Source organism: Sarcophilus harrisii, chromosome 3 (genome assembly GCF_902635505.1).
Source record: "Sarcophilus harrisii chromosome 3, mSarHar1.11, whole genome shotgun sequence".
In the NCBI taxonomy this organism is placed as follows: Eukaryota; Metazoa; Chordata; class Mammalia; order Dasyuromorphia; family Dasyuridae; genus Sarcophilus; species Sarcophilus harrisii.
The window spans coordinates 318606600-318627342 of NC_045428.1; the positions used below are offsets into that span (position 1 = coordinate 318606600).

General features: G+C 36.2%; 1 long non-coding RNA gene across 2 annotated transcripts; it reads right to left on the minus strand.

Moving 5' to 3' along the window:
- Nucleotides 1-964: 964 nt before the first annotated feature.
- On the minus strand, nt 965-18715 carry LOC105749840. 2 transcript variants are annotated; one of them, XR_004232657.1, is made up of 3 exons: nt 18615-18715; nt 8871-8948; nt 965-1207 (listed from the first exon to the last, which is right to left on the minus strand). It is a non-coding gene; the product is annotated as an uncharacterized LOC105749840 (long non-coding RNA). The 2 variants fall into 2 exon arrangements; XR_001120725.1 differs by lacking the exon at nt 18615-18715 and having other exon boundaries at nt 8871-9178.
- Between the last annotated feature and the right edge of the window lie 2028 nt (nt 18716-20743).

Below are 20743 nucleotides of genomic sequence, written 5' to 3' on the forward strand. Positions count from 1 at the left end.
CCACCCACTTTATAGAGTAGGAAAGTGAGACCTGGAGACTGCATGGGATTTATCCAAAGTCAAATAGTGACTTGGTAGCAGACCTGAATCTACATTTCAGAAATACTCATAGCTGTCCCATGCTTTTAAAGGAAAAGGAGCCATCTGAGCTTGTCAGTATCTATTTTGGGCACCTTATCTGCTTTCTAAATTTTATTAAAAGAAAAAAAAAGCAAACTGTTGAAAATCCTAGATAATCTTCATTTCCTCTTCCTAGTAATCTTCTGACATTCTGCTGAGATAGGCTGAATGTTCTAAATACCTAGGTAGTTCAAACAGGAATTAATCTCCCTTCTTTATTTCTTAAATTAAATCCTTGATTTGGTACTTTTTAATTTAAAGTCTCCATTGAAAGTTGGGAGAGAGATAAGGCTGAAACTTTGACTATAATGACCTCATTGAAACACTGCAGTTCTTTATCTTTCTCACATTTGGATCAGGATTTTGGAGGTCAAAAAAAATCTCATTCTCCTTATTCCCCATCTATTTTCCTATCTCCAAATCCTTCCATTGAATTGGGAGCAATGAAGGGCCTAATTGAGAGCAAATTCCTTGCTTTTCCCCGGATAGGATAGTCAGTTACCCACTCTTCTTGACAGAATTCACATACCCCTCCCAAAGTTAGCCAGAGAGAATAGACCCCAGAACCTGACAAGAGTCGAGATAACCTCAGTGGAAAGAGCACTGGCTCAAATATCAGAGGTTCTGGATTCAGATCCAGCCTCTGATGTTTTCTACCTGTGTGCCCCTGAACAAGTGTTTTAACATCCTGAGAATCAGTTTCCTCATCTATAAAATGAGGAGATTGAACTAAATAGCTTCTGCAGTCTGTTACAGCTCTAAATCTTTGATTTAATGATCTATTGTCCGACATCTTATTTTACCTGGAAAATAAAACAAAGTTCCCAGTGCTAGCACATGGTAGCCACTTAATAAATATTTATTGATTGGTTGATTCCAGAGGGGCTGTGCAAAACCAAGTTCAGGGTCATTGGCACTCTGGGTAATCTACTTCCAAGTCAATGTCTGAAACTCTCCTGGAAGAAATGCTGGGAAAGAAGAAGTGGAGAGCTCCATATTTGATGTCCAGGCCTGTTGATAGAGCTCCAAATGTTGAGTTACAGTCACACATACTTTACAGACATTTTCTCATTTGTCTCTCACAACCCTGTAAGAAAGGTAACACAAATATTATCGTATTTTACAGATGAAGATATCAATATACACAAAAAAGGTTCAATTCTACAAGAATATTTAAAGTACCTCTTACATTCAAGGCATTGTACTAGTTTTGGAGGAAAGGAGGGGAAAATTATTTGTATCTCAAGATTAAATGACTTTTCTAATACCACACAGATAAAAAGTGGTGAAACTGGAACTAAGATCTAATTCGGAATCCAAATCCAGTGTTCTTTTCACCAAACATAGAAAATGGTGATGCACAAGAAATAAAAAAGAAGGAAAAGCACTGGGAACATCCAATGGGCCTCTCCAATATGGCTGCATCTGCTGAAAACTGTCCCTGACCGACTGGTCCCTCATTTAAAAGAAATCTCAGATTGCCCATATCCATCCAGCTCCTCACAAGTAAGTTGCTTTTAGTGTTGGGACTATTTCCACTGCACTTGTCTTGTCCCTTAATGAAAAGTGCATATTTTGAACACTAATATCTTACTTCTGTAAGTAACTTTTGAGCTGCTGACGCACATTCATATCCATTGTCTCATTTGTTAGTAGATAACTGTGGAATGCAGATATAGGAGGTCTTACTGTTTCTGTTTTTATCCTGACATTTACAATGATCTCGCTCCTCACCTCCACCTTTGGGAATCTCTGCTGCCATCTAGACTTAGGCCAGGTAACACCTTCTACCCAAACCTTTCCTGTGACAGTTATTAATTCTCTCCTCAACCAGTACCCCTCATCCTAATTACTTCATTGTTGGTATTGGGTAGTTTCTGTGATATCCAACCTTTGTGATCCTCTTTGGGGTTTTCTTTGGTAAAGACGTTGGAGTAATTTGCCATTTTCTTCTCTAGAGCATATTACAGATGAAGAACTGAGGCAAGTAGCCTTACCTTATTTGCCCAGGGTCACATAGTAAATTTTGGAGGTCACATTTGAACACAGGTCATCCTGAGTCCAGGTCTGATACTCTATCCACTGTAGCTGATCCAATTTAAAATCATAAATGAGGAGCCAGAAAAGACCTCTAGGCCATTCCAAATTTTGCAGGTAAGGAAACTGAGGTCCAGAAAGATTAAGTGCCTTTCATAAAATTATCCAGGTAGTAAATGCAACTTACCTAGGAATCAGCTTAAGTCACAGGACCGTATATTTAGAATTGAAAGGTATTTTGGAAGCCATTAAATCCAACCCTCTCCTTTGGCAGATAAAAAAAAAAAAATGAGGCCTAAACAAATGAAGTGATTTGCTCAAAATAATACAGGCAATAAATGAATGAATCAGCAATTGAATTCAGGTCCTTGACTCAAAAACACAGTGTTCTTCCTACTACTCCACACTGCTTCACATGACTTTGCATATATTTATATAAGGAAGGGAAAAGAAAAGGAATAGAAAAAGAAAGGAAGGGCAAGGAATGGGAAGAGAAAGAAGGAGGAAATAAGCAAAGAAGAAAGGAAGGGAGGGAGGAAGGAAGGAAAAGAAGTAGGCAGGCAGGAAGGAAGGAAGGAAAAGAAGTAGGCAGGCAGGAAGGAAGGAAGGAAAGAAGGAAGGAAGGAAGGAAAGAATGGAGGGAGAGAGAGAAAGTGGGAGAGAAGAAGAGAGAAAGAGAGGAAGGGAGAGAGAGAAAAAATAAGCTTTAATTAAGTACCTACTATGTACCAGGCACTATTCTAAGACCTTTACAGATATGATTATGCTATTTTGGGGGGGTCTCAGTTTGAAAATTTATAATGAAGGAGGGAAATTAGATGATCTCTAAGGTCCCTTCCAGCTTGAAACCTAAGATCCTATGCACTTTAATCTTTATTATTTTCTTAGACATAAAGTGTGATCATAAGCATAATAGAGAAAGAAGGAAAGAAATTATCTTTCAGCTCCATGGATAGAGGAATGGTTCCTAACCAAACAAAAGATAGAATTTTAGAAGATAAAACAGACAATTTTGATTACAAAAATTTTAAAAACCAATATGCTGAAATTAAAAAGGAAACAAATACCTAGAAAAGTATCTGTGATGAAAGTGTCATTCTCCAGACATAAAAGGAACTTATTCAAATTTATAACAAAAAAAAGATATTCATCAGTGAATAAATGGTCAAAAGATACAAACAAGCAGTTCTCAAAGGAGAATGTCCAAGCTATCTATAGTTAAATAAAAAAAAATATCACACATCACTGATAGAGGGATGCAAATTAAGGCAACTCTGGGGAACCACCTCAAGCCCATCAGTTTGACAAAGTTGACAAATGCCTTTTTTGTCAAAAAGGAAAGTGCCAAATGTTGGAAATGTTTCCCTATGAGAAAACAGGCAGGTTGGTGGAACTGAAAATATAGTAGAAAAGCAGTTTGAAACTATTCCCAAATAATTACTAAATTGTTCATACCTTTTGACCAAGCAATATAACTACTAGGTCTGTAACTCAAAGAGATCAAAGAAGAAGAAAAAACCTTATATATATATATACTCATTGTAGTAGTCACTCTTTGTAGTAGCAAAAACTTGAAAGTAGGAGGGTAGCCCCTAAGTTGGGGAATGTCATATGGTATATAAATATAATGGAATGTTATTGCTCTGCTAAGAAATAATGAAAGAGACAATTTCAGAGAAACATGGATGAAGTGATGAAGAATAAAGTGAGCAGACTCAGCAGGACAATTTAAATAATAATAAAAACATAAAGACAAATAACTTTGAGAGTCTTGAGAATTCTTATCAATGCATTAATCGACTATGATTCTATCATCAACTGATGATGAAGCATGTTACCCACCACTTGACAGAAAGGTGATGGACCCAGGATAAAAATTTAAAAATATATATATATATATATATGTGTGTGTGTGTGTGTGTGTATACACACACATACATGCACACACATGTTTGCATGTGTACATGTGCACGTGTGTGTGTGTATGCATGTGTGTGTTTACATATACATGGGTGAGACGGAATTAGATGGGGAAGTAGATAGAGTACTAGAGTCAAGAATACCTGAGTTCAAATCCAGCCTCATAAACTTTCTAGCTGTGAACTTGGGAAAGGCACTTAAGCTGGAAATAGCAAAGCATTCCGGTGTCTTTGCTAGGAAAACTCCATGAATCAAGGTCCTTGGAATCATAAACCATCAGATATGACTGAAATGACTAAACAAAAGGGGTGTGTGTGTGTGTGTGTGTGTGTGTGTGTGTGTGATGTTTTTAGGTATGGTCAACCAGGGAATTTGTTTTCACTTGGCTATGCATATTCATTACAAAGATTCTCTTGTTTAATTGATGGGGGAGGTAAACGGAGAGAAAATTGATTTTCATTAATTGAAAAAAAATGCATCTAATCTTTAAAACCTTTCCACCATCCTCTTTCGTAAAAAGCTTTTATCCAAATTCCATCCTCCTCCTCCACTGCTCGTGGCTAGGGTGCTTACCTCAGTAGTCGTGCATGTGCAGGTTGCTCCTGAGGCCCAGTGAAACCTCAGCGTTAGGTTATACCTCCAGAACTCCTTTGTCTTAGTCAAAGACTCTTGAACTCTCAGGATGCTAAATATATTAATTCGTTTGATTCTCACAATAACTATGGAAGGTCAGTACTATGATTTCTATTTTACAGTTGAGGAAACTAAGGCAGATACACATTTAGTGACTTGCCCAGCATCATACAATTTAATAAATTTCTAAAGTCACATTTGAACTCAGATCTTGGGACTCCAGACCTATGTCACCATCCTCCTGCCTTCAAAAACCAAAGGCTGAAGCTAATTGAATTCAGAACTTTCTGCCTGAGAGGAGGTCCACTGTCCCTTTCTTTTTCATTCTAAAGCAAAGACCCCACCCTGAGGAAAGATTATGGTAAACTGATCCATGACATAAAGCTGTTGCACAAAGCACACTGCATTAGGAGTAAGGAAATCTGAGTTCTTTTGAAGACTTCCTTTCTCTTCTCAGCCATCCAGAACTTCATATTCTTCTCCTATCTCCATCTCCAAAATAAAATTGTTGCAAGGCAACAATTTAATACAATGGAAAAGAGCTTGGGCTGGAAATCAAGAGAGGGGAGTTCTAATCCTGGCCCTGCCATTAACTGGCTGAGTGAGTTTGAGTTAAATCCCTTTACTTCCCTCTGTCTCCATTTCTTCATCTATAAAATGAAAGGGGTAGACTAGAATACTTCCATTTTCCCCAATCTCTTCACTAGGCAAGTGCAATGCAAGACCAATCATTATGCATGCATACTTCCACATCTCCCTCTCCCTCCATCACTACAGCTACTAACACCTTCTGAAAATAAAAATGAAGGGAACCTAACAGTCCTTTTTATTACCGCAATCACATTGGGGAAAATTCATCTTTCCTCAAACAACAAAATCTCCTCTTTGCTTTGCATGAACAATGAGGCACCATGTTGCATGTCAGAGGATAATAAATATTGTTAAAAACCCTCAGACTCAAATTAGCTAATGCTTTTTAACATTTTTATTAGACAAATGTAAGCTGGATGAGTTGGGATGCAATGAAAATTCAAGCACAAATGAGACTGGATATAAAAACTGTCTTTCAAAACAGCAGCCTCCTGGTAGATCAGAAGCAGTTCAATCCAAGGGTTGTTTTTAAAGGCCACACAGAGCTCTCTGTTTTCTTCAGTGATTATTTGTTAAGCAAATTAGCAACATATCCATTTGCAAAATGTCTATAAGTTTGAAGTGCTTACCATGCAATGATAAGAATACTTGGCAGGAAAAGGTCAGTGATGGTTGCCTTTCCTTCCACCTTTTCTCTTATCCCCCAAGCCACCCACCCTTTTTTTCTATCCAATTAAAAAATATTTGAGTCCTGACTAAACCCCACATGGAGCCTACTTGGGCAAAGACAGCCCTTCCTACAAAACACTGAGAGAAGCTGAAAGGAAACTTCCCGGCACCAGTCAGGAAGCTGACCCTGATGATAAAATCCTGGGCCAAGCTCAGTTTTCAAAATAATCCATTTGTCACCAGTCTCCATCATCAAATTAGCAGGGCCACGGAGAGCAAGAAACAGTTCTTGAAGGTCTGTGACCTTAGTGGGTTAATTACTTGTAACTTGAAACTTAAAGCTTCATTTGAAGCATATTCTGGGCCTCGGGCCTTGGCAAAATTGAAAAGCAGTCTGCTGTCTCAAGAACCCAGGGTCACCTCTATCCCATCATCAGGCATCAGAATATTCTAGTATCATAGATTTAGGGGCAGACAAAACCTTCAAGGTCACTTAGCCCAGGCATTTCATTTTCTAAATGAAGAAATCAGCTCAGTGGGATTGTGACTTGCTCAGAATCATATAGTTACAATGGACTAGCAGAGCTTTGCATGTCAGCAAGTACAAAAATTGGAGATTATCAGAGGAAGAACTTTCTATCCCCCTAAATCTAAATTCCACTTACCAGCTGATTTTATATTACAGAAATAAGGTTTGTTTTGGAGATGGAGAGTCAAAAGGAGTGAAGAATAGATTATTCTACTTTTCCTTCCCTTATACCAGGAACTCAACGTTTTTGTAACATTTCAGGTAAAGTCTGAACCCCATGTCAGAAAAATATTTTAAACATATAATATAAAATACATATGATTACAAAGGAAAGCAATTATATTGGAAAACAATTGTAATATTTTTTAAGTTCTCAGATTAAGTTTTTAATCTCTGATTAAAACTCTCTGCCTTATACAAATCTATGCCTAAAGAAGGTTCTTCAATTAGCCATTTATATTTTAGCATGAGCAAGTAATCACTCTGTTCCACAGGGAAGTTGGCATTTATTCTATGGTGATGGTTGCTATGTAATCTAATGGTGGAATAAAAGGACTCTTGGGCTAAACCAGCTATTAACAAGCAGGTAAGTTAGGATGCAGAGGAACAGGAGCTCCTTTCTCCTGCAATTATGCATCTGCTCACATATGAGACCATTCCTACCCAATATTTACCATTTACATGTATGTCCAGAGTCTCCTTTAGGACTTTTCCCACCATTACCATCTATTAGTGCTATTCTTCTTTCCCTACCTGACCTCATCAATAGATGAAATAGAAAGTCATTCATACAATGTTGTGGCAATTTATGGTACAGATAAAGTATTAGTCTAGGAGTCTAGGAACTAAGTTCAAATCATACCTCAGACACGTAATAGCTGTGTGACTCTGGGCAAGCCACTTAATCTCTCTTAGCCTCAGTTACCTCATCTGTAAAATGAAAATAATAATAGTACCTATCTTACAAGATTGTTGAAAGATCAAATGAAATAACATATACAAAATATTTTTCAAACTTTAAAGCATGATAAAAATACTAGATAATATTATTATCATGCGAGGGATATAATGATGATCATGATGAAAAATAGAGAAGGAAATAAATGCTAAGGAAGTCTCTCTCACTGTAGACTTTACCACCTAATCATATTCTAATGCCTCAGGATGATGATGTGGAGGTAACCATGGATTCCTGAAGGCTATTGTTGTAAGATGGTACATCTCAAGCTGCAAGAAATCTCAGTATCCACCTAGTCTAATCATACACCAATAGAGAGAGACCAAAAAAGTGATTTTTCAAAGGCTACAGAGTTAGTAAGGTTAGAGCCTGGAGTATAATCTATATTCTCTGACTCCACATTCAATACAATGTCCACCATATAATGTCAGTGGACATCTAGTTGTGACAGAACCTTCCAAAATAGAAAGACTTTGAATGTCCATCCTCAGAGGACGGACCCAGCTAATTTTAAAAGTCTATCACCAAAACATTGGTCCCTAGGTAATCACAATGTTTTGTTTTGAGCTGCTTGTTTTGTTTTGGTCCATAGCAATTCATAATCATGAATTCAAGAATCAAAGAGTTGACATCCTTGGTAGAAGTTTTCACACTGATATAATCACTGCTTTTAAAAAATTGATGTGTTAAGAAGGTCTAGAAGAGGTGACATGATAGCAGGGATTCACTTATCTGATTAGCAAAATCAATTACCATCTACTGCCATCTAACAGAGTACAAGGGCCAAAAAAAATATGGCATTAGATAATGAAGTTTTGTTGGAAAGTCATGATGTTTTAGTCAAATAAGCAACAGGACATGTCATGAAACCTGGATTTAGATCCTGCCTCTCAGATGGATTAGCTGTGTGATCCAAAACACATCTTTTCATCTCTCTGAAGTTTAATCTACCTGGAACTTTGTAGTTTTAAGGAAAGTCCTAAGCTTTACAGCATTATAGAAGGAGCAAAGAAATGGATTAGGAGCATTTGGATACAAACTGGGTCAAGTGACCAGCATTAAAGCTCTTGGCACATAAAGGGGGAGAAGGGAAGCCTGCATTAAAAGGAAATAAAATGGCTACCCAAATGAGGGATAGAAGGTTGATCAGCAGTTTCAGCAGCTGCAACTTTGCAAAGAGCATTCTATCTTCCTTCCATTTCTCCTAGAACTCTTTCTAGCATGATGTTTCTCATTATGCTCATTCAGCCTAGGAAAGATATCTTTTTCCCCTTTACTCAGAAACCTCCTGATTCATACCACACTCATATTCACACCTCTTAGCTCAACAGGCAACACAAAATTCCTCTACAGTGAAATGACAGTTTGTCTACATCATAGTATATTCTTAACTTGCCAGACTATTGTACTTACCTTCTTCTTGATAATAAAGGTGAGTAAAAGTAGTTCTTACTGGCTGTCTTTCATCTTCAACATTTGTTGTAAGTGACACTGTAGATAAGAGTGTTGGGTTAGGAGTTAGGAAGACTAATCTTAAATTCAGTTCTTAAGTTAAGTTAAATCAGTAAATTAGACATTTACTAGCTGTGTGACCCTCCCAAGTCACTTAACCCTGTTTGCCTGTTCCCTCATATATAAAATGAGCTGGAGAAGAAAATGGCAAAAAATTCCAGTATCTTGCCAAGAAAACCCCAAACGGGGTAACCAGGAGTCAGAAATGACTGAAAACAACTGAACAATGATAGGGAACTCACTACTTCCTCAGTTCATCATCTCCACACCATCATCCTGAGGCATTAGAATATGATCTAGTGGTAAAGCCCACAGTGAAAGACACTTCCCTACTACTCACTTCCTTCTCTATTTTCCATCATCATCATATCCTTCCTATGATAATTATGATAGATATTATCACAGTCTTAATTGTTAGGTTTTTATTAGAAACAGAAGGATTCTTTATTTTCTAGAAATCATCATTCCATGAACTCATATTTTCCAAAAATTAATGAGCTATTAACTTTACTTGTGTATTAAAAAGAGGACAAAGCTTTGATTTGTGTTCTAGTATGTCAGAAAATCTATTGTATAGACCAAAATTTCCCTGGATTAATAATGACAATGAATAAACATTTATGAAGTACCTATTATTACTGGACATTGTGCTAAGCAATGGTAATACAAAAAGAGGCAAAAGGCAGCCCCTGCCTTCAAGAAGTTTACAATTTAATAGGGGAAACAACAAACAAATATATACAAAGCTATTGAGACTTTATAGTCATTTTCTCTCTCTATTTCTAACTCTCTCTCTCTCTCTCTCTCTCTCTCTCTCTCTATCTGTGTGTGTCTCTCTTTTTCTTTCAAGTTCACTTTCCCTGTCTCTCTGTCTAACTTTGTCTAATTATCTGTCTCTCTTTGTGTGTCTCTTTCTGTCTCTCTCTCAATTTCTCTTTCTCTTTCAGGCCTCCTCAGTGTATAATTTAGTTCATATTATCAAAATGACATATTTTGTGGGCACTTAAAATAATAAATTATACATTTAAAATAACAACTAAGATTTTAAGTTATTTGTTAACCTTAAATTTATTCTATTGACTTTTTAGTTTCATTCAAACTTCAGTAGTCACTTTCTCCCTCATTCTTTATTCAGTGATACACAGCAGAAATAGTTTGTTTTCCAGCCATGGAAGGATGATTATTTATTTATGTGATTTAATTAAAACATGCTCATTGGGCCCTGGATGTGTCTACAATTGAAATTTAAGCAGCTAAAAGTTCTCTTAAAAAAAAAAAGAAGCCGGAAGAATATAACAGAGGAAATGCCAAACTCTAAGAATGTCTCATAGACAATAAGGTCCATTCTTTATTGCTCTCTCTTTTAAATAGGGTTATTCAAATTGGATCTTTATGAAAGAAAAAATGTTTTTAGATAAAAGTTTTAAGATAAAATCTAGAAGACTGGGGATTGCCTTTGTGAAAAATGAGTAGAATTTTTACTGACCCTAAGCCTCTTCCTAGAACAAATGTCCATTGTTTTTAACACCAATATTCTTCTGGTGATGCTACATCACTAAAAGGCATGGAGTACCATGGCTGATCTCTGAAGAGCTGCAGTTGAGTATCCCACCAATGCCAATGAAGAGAGACAATGGGAGCAGGCTTCAACACAGGACAAATAATGAATGGTAAAAGCAAAGTAGCATAAAAGATGGACAGCCTATGTGCTCCTTTTGCATCTCCACAAGGTCAAGAACTATGGAGAAAGGACTCCCAAATTATTAGATGCACATTCTGTAGCAGTTTTCCAGATTTACACAAATGAGAGATGTAAACGATGGACAGCCATGGAAGAGTTGTCATCTGCATCATTGGAGGGAGCAAGCATTCACAATGATGAAATCACAAATCATTCATCCATTTGGGTTAGTCAACAAGCATTTATTTATTATTTACATAGTGCTAGACATTATGCTGGGTGCTAGAAATAGAAAGAAAAAAATGAAATGCCTACATTCTACAAAGAAAAAGATGAAATAAAGCATGTATAGAAAATTAATGATAAAGGATATAAAAATAGCTAGATGCCAGCGGAAAGAATGTTGGATTTGAAATCAGGACGAGCTGAATTCAAATCCTACTTTAGTCACTATATGTGTGACACTAGGCAAGTCATTTAACTTCTCAGTCTCCATTATCTGTAAAATGGGAATAATACCACTTAACTAACAGGATTATTGCAAGGATCAAATAAAATGGGGTATAAAGCACTTTACATACCTTAAAGCACCAAATAATTCTGACTTCTTGTTGTACTACCCCCTTTCTAGGCTATCCTCCAAAACTGAAATCATACTGTAGGTGGGATTCTAAATGTAGCCTTGCTGGAAATATAACACTAAGCCTAACTGGTGTGCTTCCCAATAATAGTTAACCAGTGGACTCAGAGTTTGTTGTTTGTCTCTCCTTCTCGGAGAGGACCATGACATCAGGTGTAATATCTTTTCTCTGTGGGTCATTCAGCTACTCCTGTTCTCTACAACTCGACTCTCACTCACCAAGATTAGGTCCTTAAAGCTGCTTCCTGACTCAGAAAACTATCCCTCTACCCCATCCCTTTGCTGGCTGTCTTTCTCTATTCCTTTCTAGATGTCTGTCTCCCTTTGAAGGTAGATGCCCTCAAAGCTGTAAGGCTGAACTAGGAAGAGAAGAAAAATAAAGTGCTTCCTTCACCTCATTAACCTCCAGGGATGTCAAGTCATAGGAGCCTGGACTGCCTTTATTTCCTCAGGGCTTAACTATTCAAAGTTCCCCGAGTCCATGATAATTTGTTGATAAGTTGATTCAATAAAAGAGGTACATGTACTTCAAAGGAATAATGGAACAAACATATTGTTTACACATTAAAATCTCATAAAATTGTTTACACATTAAAATCTCATAAAATCTGAGGTATAAGAGGGAAGCCTCTCCTCTTTCCCTTTCATATGCAAAGTAAATTCTGGAGGGAAACCAACAGCAACTTGGGGTTGAAAAGGAAAAGGGGATCAGCATAGGGCTTCCTAAGAGAGAAAACACTTGAAATGAGCTTTGAAGGAAGCTAAAGATTTTAAAAGGTCAAAGAGAATAGGGGATGCATTCCAGGTATGCGAGACAGCCTGGGCAAATAACAGCACAAACTGTCAATTATGGAAGCAGATGCATTAGAGAATGCTCTCACCTACATTAGTTCATCTGATCCTCATCCAAGCCTGTGTCAGTTAATAGAGATGGTCAAGGGTTGTAAATTATCCAGCCAGAAGTTATAGCACATATATGGTGATCAACAATGGTGAGAGATAAAGGGGGAGGGGGGAAATCCCAAGCTGCAGATCATGCAAAGAGGTCATAGTTCAATCAACACAAATAGTACTGTGTCTGAGCAGATTTCAAGAGATGCTATTTGGTCCCACTAAGGCTCTAGCTTGTTTGCTCAGTACCTTGGTAATAGCCCTTTATTCTGAGGTACACTGTCCCACGCCTACCTGCCCCACTTGACAGCTCACCAGTTTGGAACTCTGCTCAAAAAGTTATCAAACCGGGCATACCCTTTGATCCAGCAGTGTTTCTACTGGACTTATACCCAAAGAGGTACTAAAGAAGGGAAAGGAACCTATATGTACCAAAATGTTTGTGGCAGCCCTGTTTGTAGTGGCTAGAAACTGGAAAATGAATGGATGCCCATTAATTGGAGAATGGTTGGGTAAATTGTGGCATATGAATGTTATGGAATATTATTGTTCTGCAAGAAATGACCAGCAGGATGAATACAGAGAGGCTTGGAGAGAATTACATGAACTGATGCTGAGTGAAATGAGCAGAACCAGGAGATGATTGTACAGCAACAAGAAGACTATACAACAATCAAATTCTGATGAAGTGACTCCAACAATGAGATAATTGATACCAGTCCCAATGATTTTGTGATGGAGCTATCTACATCCAGAGAGAGGACTGTGGAAACTGAGTGTGGATCACAACATAACATTCTCACTCTTTTTGTTGGTGTTCACTTGCATTTTGTTTTCTTACTCATTTACTTTCCTTTTTGGTCTGATTTTTCTTATGCAAAAAAGAGAATTTTATAAATATGTTTATATATATTGGATTTAATATATATTTTAATATCTATAACAGATATTGGATTGCTTGCCATCTAGGAGAGGAGGGGGGGGAAGGAGGGGAAAATCTGAAACACAAGGCTATGCAAGGGTCAATGTTGAAAAATTATCGATGCATATGTTTTGAAAGTGAAAAGCTTTAAAATTAAAAAAAAAAGAGCTGAGTTCACATGGGTATTATTGTTCCCACTTGACAGATGAGGAGACTGAGGTTCAGAAAAATTAATAAGTTGAGTGCCTCAATTATCCAAGTTCATAATGTGAACAAATGTCAGTGCTGGACCTAGACCTCAGATCCCCCAATATCACATTGAATTCCCCTTTCCATTTAGTGAAATGTTTCTTAAAATACTTTAGACACATACACACAACAGATCAAATTCTGAGTTCCTGACTGGCAAAGTACCAGTGGGCTGGCCTCCAGCATTCTCTCTCTGCCATTAAGGATAATGGGGCTTTAACCTTCTGTACAACTTGGGGAAAGTATCCCCTGAAAATGGATCTGTCCCCTGAGAGCCAAAGCTTAATGCTGGCTAATGCTATTAAAGCCAGATTTGAATTAGAGCTTTCCGGGAGAACCATTCCCTAGGCTTCAGTCCCTCATCACTCCAAGGAAAAGTCCTGAGAAAGAAGAAAAGAATCATCTACTTAGCAGAACAAAAAAATAGTGCCAGCCTTTTTAGGATGCTGGTAGCTTGCACCATTTTTTTTTTTAAACTGAAGAGGAACTCTGATTAATTAGCTCCATCCTTTGCTGCTCTCCGTTGTGCTGGATACCAACCCAAGAATAGAGATTAAGACATGGCAGGCAGTGTGGCATTGTGGAAAGTAGACAAAACTTAATTATCATAGGACCTGTTGTCTCCCAGCCACTGGTTTGCTTCATGAGGAAGCAGTATAGGTCAGAAAGTGTTACACTCACAGTCAGGAAAATCTGAATTTTAATCTTGTCTCAGTTACTGACTATATGACGCTGGTCATATAATTAATTTCACTAGGCTTCTGTTTATTACTTGAAAAAAGTGAGGAATAAGGAAGACTCAGTAACCTCTAAGATCCCTTCCAGGTCTAAATTTATGTTCCTATGACGTTTCTGAGAGAGTTCTCTAGTCTATAAAATGAACACAATGCTCTCTTTTGTTCTCTCTTACACACACACTCACACACACACAAAACATAGAAAATGTTGTTATCCAATCATACCTTAGAAAAATTTTGGAACTATGCTCAAAGAGCTATCAAACTGTGCATACCCTTTGATCTAACACTGACACTACTGGGTCTGTATTCCAAAGAGATTATATAAAAAGGGGCATTGATCCACATGTACATAATATTTGTAGCAGCTCTTTTTTGTTATGTCAAAAAAAATTGGAAGTTATGGGACATCCATCAATTGTGGAATGGCTGAACAAGTTGTGTATGAATATAATGAAATATTGTTGTGTTATAAGAACTGATGAGCAGATGGATTTCAGAAAAACCTGGAAAGACTGACATCAACTGATGCTAAATTAAGTGAGCAGAACTAGGAAAACACTGTACACAGGACCAGCAACATTGTGTGATGATTAACTATGATAAATTTAGTTCTTCTCAGAAATACAATGATCCAAGAAAATTCCAAAAGACTCATGATGAAAAATGCTATCTACATCCAGAGAAAGAACTATGGAGTCTGAATGAAAATCAAAGCATACAATTTTTACTTTTTTGTTGTTTTTTCTGTTTCTTGTTCTTTTTCCCCTTTGTTCTGATTCTTTTTTTCACTACATTATTAATGGGTAAATATTTTTAACATGATTCTATATATATATATATATGTATATATATATATGCTATATCAGATTGCTTGCTCTCTTGGGAAAAGGAGGGAGAAGGGAAAGAGGTAGAAAAGAAATGTGGAACTCAAAATCTTATTAAAAGTGACTGTTTAAAACAATCTTTTATGTGAAATTAGAAAAATAAATACTATAAATGGGGAAATTTTAAAGTTAAAAAGAGAAAGTATTGTTAGAGTCAAATTCATTTATATATTCATCAAATATTTAATGCCTTCTATTGTGGAGCATTGTGTTAGGTGTTGAGGGTGATAGAAAATTTTAAATTTGAGTTTCTGCTGCTAACTTTGCCAATGGTACTATTTCTTTTTATGGTCCCATGATACACTTAAAAGACTACAATTTTTGGTATTCATAAAGGCTACAAGTCAAAACCAAAGTAGAAGAGTTAGTACATGAATTTTTGCTTACAGAAAATTGTGCACTCAATGCAGGCTCTGAAGCTGAAGTGCAATAGAGAGTATGGTAGATTCTCTGCCACTTGTGCTTATTTTGTCTTGACAATTAAAACTAAGACAATAAAGGTCTTTCCACTAGTCAGCACCATTCCATCCAAGATCACAGCAAATGGAGACATTTTGAATGCCATGGATAAGTGAACTTATCACCTTCCTTGGGGGTATATTTTCCAGTATTGTACATGCAGATTGACATTTGCTTTGTCACAGGTATCTTAGCATTTAGGAGGCTGCCAGAGAAAGGATGGGAGCTACTTACCAAATTGAAGATCTACTAAGTCATCAAGCTGATTTCATTGTTGTAGTCCATGAAACGTGGACAATACAACAGATCCATGCTTGATACTAAACCACTTCCTTTTGTATTGTCTTAGGAAGATTCTGAAAATCACCCAGAATGATATCATATCAGGCACTGAGGTCCTCTCTCAAGATAAACTGACAAGCATTCAAATTTTTCTTCAGAGAGTGTGATTCCAATGGATTGGCCACAGTGTTTGATACTATCAAGGTTTCTCTGCAGAACTTTAGTATCAGTTGTGAGAAATAGGAGGTTCTGGAATAGGACCTCAGTACTTTACAAGTAAGGCAGAATTGAAGTAGCACAAAGGAAATGTAAACCGCATAAATCCAAATATATCCATCCCAAAAGTTCTAACTTATGGTAGAATCTTTCAAACTCATATGGGACTGAGTTGGACACACAGAGTACTGACCTTGTAGTCAGGAGGACCTGAGTTTAAATCCAACCACAGCCCCTTGGTAGCTTTGTCACCCTGGGCTAATCACTTAACCTTGATCACCCCCCCAAAAAAAAAATGAACACCAGCAACATTAACTCTAGAGACAGTGGGTTCAAGATTCAAATCCTACCTATCTATGAGCTGTGTGAACTTGAACAAGTCACTTAACCTTCTTGGGCCTCAGTATTCTCATCTATACAATGAGGGAACTTTAAATAGATAGTCTCTGAAGTTGTTTCTAGCTCTAGAACTATACTACTACCTTACTAATATAGATTGATTTTGATTATTCAGGATGGTTGTTATTGTTGTTGTTGATGATTACCAACATTGTATTTCCCCAAATATAGGAAAAGTTCATGTTTATATTTCTTTTCTTCTTCTCCACAATATGATGTAAGGGGTTAGACTTAACAAGACATTCATTAAATCCTGTCTTAGAATTTATCTATCACAATATATCTATTGTGATACCTATATCACAACTCATTAGTTGTTCATCCCCATCAAGTCAATAAGTCAACAAAATATCTGACTACATACAGAGAACTCTCAAAGTGCTATAATGAAGGTCAAAAAAATCAGTTCTGGTACTTTCTCTTTATATATGTTAAGATAGCAAATAGCTTCTTCAAATCACCTAGTCCACAAAATCCTAGGTTATTGGAAGAAGCAGAAGATGCAGATCACCAAGCTACTGTCAACATTAATCTATCAGAAATTGAGTTTAAAGATAGAGATACTGTAGGACTAGTGAGAAGCACACATTCAAGCACTAGTCTTCAAGTCAAAAGACCTGGATTTAAAAGCTTTCTCCAACATTTATTAGTCCTAGGATCCTGCACAAGGCACTAAATCACTCAATCCCAGATTTATCATCTGTTAGAATGCAATAATAACATTGGTACTAACTATTTTACAAGGTTAGGGATTGGGCTGGGTCAGGGTCCTAGACTGTGAAGAAAGTGCTAAAGTGCTTCTTAATTCTGAAGGTACTATGCAAATGGAAGGTTGTTATTCCTAGTACAGAGTCTGACACATAGTTGCTACTTAATTAATACTTGTGGATTGATTGCTGAAAAAATCTAAAAGGGATTGAGCCAGCACAGTAAAAAGATAAGCTCAACTAAAATGAAGAATTTTTGGACACAATGGCAGGAGATATTGTTTGATAGAGAGAGAAGAGACAAGTTACAGAAGCAGAAAAAAATGAAGTAGAAAAGTTTGAATTTGATGAATTCCTAGCATTAGAGCTAAAATCAAACCTTAAAAGTCATCTACTCCAACTTCTTTTTTTGCATGCAATAAGTTAAGCAATTTACTCAAGACACAAGTAGTAAGTGACAATCTCAAAATTCAAACCCAGATCTTTTAACACTAAATCTATTACTCTTTCTATTGGACCAATTAGCAACAGGGTCACAGACATTAAGACAGTTTCTGGATATTTAGAAAAGGTTACATCACTACAAGTCAGCATGTCTTTATTAAAAACAAGTCATATTAGATTAGCCTCACTTTAGTCATTAGACAAGTAAATCAAAGAAATATTATGGTATATGGTATATTTTCAAGAAAACATTTGTCAAAATCTCACTGTCTTATGGATTAAATGAGAGTATAGTTAAATACCTTCAGAAATGTTTGACTGTCCAGGCCCAAAGATTGTTGATTAACAAATTAAGTTAACCTTAGGGGTAGTTATGGGAAAATATTACAGAATTTCATCCTTGGCTCACATCTTGAATAAAGGGAGAGGCAGAAGAATATGAATGGATGGATAGATAGATGGATGGATGATATATATGTACATAAACATACAGACACAAAAAATAAAAAAAAACTGAGAGAAAAAGCTAATATGTGGATTGACAGAATCTTTTTAGATCTTTTCAGACTTAAATGGAGATCTGACACTAACAAGATAAAAGTTAATATGAATGTTAGATCCTATAGTTAGGTTCAAAATAATCAATTGTAAAAATAGAAAATATGGCACTCATGGCTACAAATAAGTTCATGTAAAAGACTTGAAATCTAGTGATTGATAAACTCAATCTGATTTGGTACTGTAATATGGCTTTTGGAAAAGTTAATATGATGGCTTTAGGGTTTATACCTGAGATTTCATCAATATAGGTAGTTTCCCATGAGAAGAACTTCTATCAAGGCAAATCAACAACTGTTCTACAATTTATACTCTTAGAGAATTCTCTGGGGTAGGGGAAGATGGGAGGGGGGCAGAGCCAAGATAGCAGAGAATAGACAAATCTTTGTATGAGCTCTTCCTGGCTTCCTTCAGATAAATACCAGATCAAGCTTCTGAATGGGTTTTGGAGTGACAGAATCCACCAATATTTGAAGAGTAACATTTCCCACAGAAAATATTGTGGAAGAACTTCAGGAAAGATCTGTCTCAATTGGGGAGGAAGGAGTTATAGGGGGTGAAGAAGTAGTCTACCTCAGGTGGAGTGCAGGAAGAACCAAGGCAGAAAGGCTTCCATGTACTGGAAGAATCTAGTAGGAGGCTTGTAGCCAAAATTCAGCAATGTTTGCTACTTTGTCCTGGTTTAAAAGCCAGTGGGTCAGCAGACTAGCTGAGACCTTCAACAAAACTACAGAAAGCAAATAGTGAGCCCCTGGACTTCTGCATAACAATGGGACTTGGACACACCCATCCAGCAAAGAAAGAAGCTGGCAACATCCACCACATGGCAGTGTGAAACCACTGTCACCTATAGAAGAAGCTTGGGACAATCTCCCCTTTGATCTAAGAGCAGAGCTCAACCTTTAAAAATAAATAGCAAAAAAGAGCTCTGACCATAGATAGCTTTTATGGAGACAGAAAGAACAGATCTCAAAACTTGAGGTCACTAAAGGTAAATTATCTTCAGATGAAGCCTCAAAAGATGATATAAGTTGGTCTTCATCTTGCAAAGCTCTTTTAGAAGAATTCAAAAAGGTTCTTAAAAGAGAGTTAGAAGAAAATGAGGAAAGGAAATAAGAGCTCTGGAAAAGGAAGCACAGAAATTATCTGAACAAAATAACTCTTTAATAATTGTTTATGGCAAAATGGAAAGAGAAAACAACTCCTTGAAAAACAAGAATTTGTGAAATGGAAAAAAATACAAAAAAAAAGCAATTCATTTAATTAGCTAAATACAAAAGGAGACAAAAAAGTTAATTGAAGAAAATAATTCACTAAAAATTAGAATTGAACAAGTGGAAGTGAATGACTCAATGAGATATCAAGAATCAGTCAAACAAAAACAAAAAAAAAAGAAGAAGAAGAAGAAAATGTAAAATACCTAACTGGAAAAACAATGACTGGAAAACAAATCTAGGAGAGACAATCTAAAAATTATTGGACTACTAAAAACAACAATTTAAAAAAAAAAAAAAAAAAAAAGCCTAGACAATATCTTTCAAGAAGTTATCAAAGAAAATCGCCCTGATGTTCTAGAACCAGAAGGTAAAATAAACTTTGTAAGAATCTACTGATCTTCTCCTGAAAGAGACCCCAAAATGAAAACTCCAAGAAATATCATAGCTAAATTTCAGAATTACCAGATCAAGCAAAATTAAGCATTATCTTTCAGGGGAAAAGATGGACATTAAATGGAATAGGGAATTTTCATTTATTTTTGATGAAAAGACCTAACTGAACAGAAAATTTGATCTTCAAATACAGAATTCAAAAGAAACACAAAAAAGTAAAAAAGGAAGAAAAAACTATGTTTTATAAAGATTAAAATGTTTAGATCCCTATAGGGGAAGATGATTAAAAGACAGAATCCTACAATATGTTGTTTATAAGAAATACATTTAAAGCAGAATGATCCATAGAGGATAAAGATAACAAACTGGAGCAGAATTCATCATGCTTCAGCTGAAGTAAAAAACAAAGTAGTAATCTTGAGCTCAGATAAAACAAAACCAAAAACAGATCTAATTAAAAGAGATGAGGAAGGAAACTATATCCTGCAAAGAGTGCCGTAGATAATGAAGCAATATCAATACTAAACATACATGCACTAAGTGGTATAACATCCAAGTTCCTAGAGAAGTTAAGAGAGCTGCAAGAAGAAATAGACAGCAAAACTATACTACTGGGGGATCTCAACCTCACTTTGTCAAAACTAGATAAATCAAACCACAAAACAAACAAGAAAGAAGTTAAGGAGGAAAACAGAATTTAAAAAAAAAGTATGATAGACCTTTGGACAAAACTAAATAGGAACAGAAAGGAATATACTTTTTTCTTAGCAGAAACCTACACCAAAAAAAAAAAAAAAAAACTGACCATATATTAAGGCATAAAAACCTCAAAATTAAATGCAGAAAGGCAGAAATAGTAAATGCATCTTTTTTCAAATCATGATGCAATAAAAATTACATGTAGTAAAGGGTTGAGGGAAAATAAACAAAAATTTATTGGAAATCAAATAATCTAATCCTAAAAAATGAGTGGGTAAAACAACAAATCATAGAAACAATTTATATTTTCACCCAAAACAATGACAATAATGACTAACATATCAAAATTTATGGGATTCACCCAAAGCAGTTCTTAGGGGAAATTGTATATCT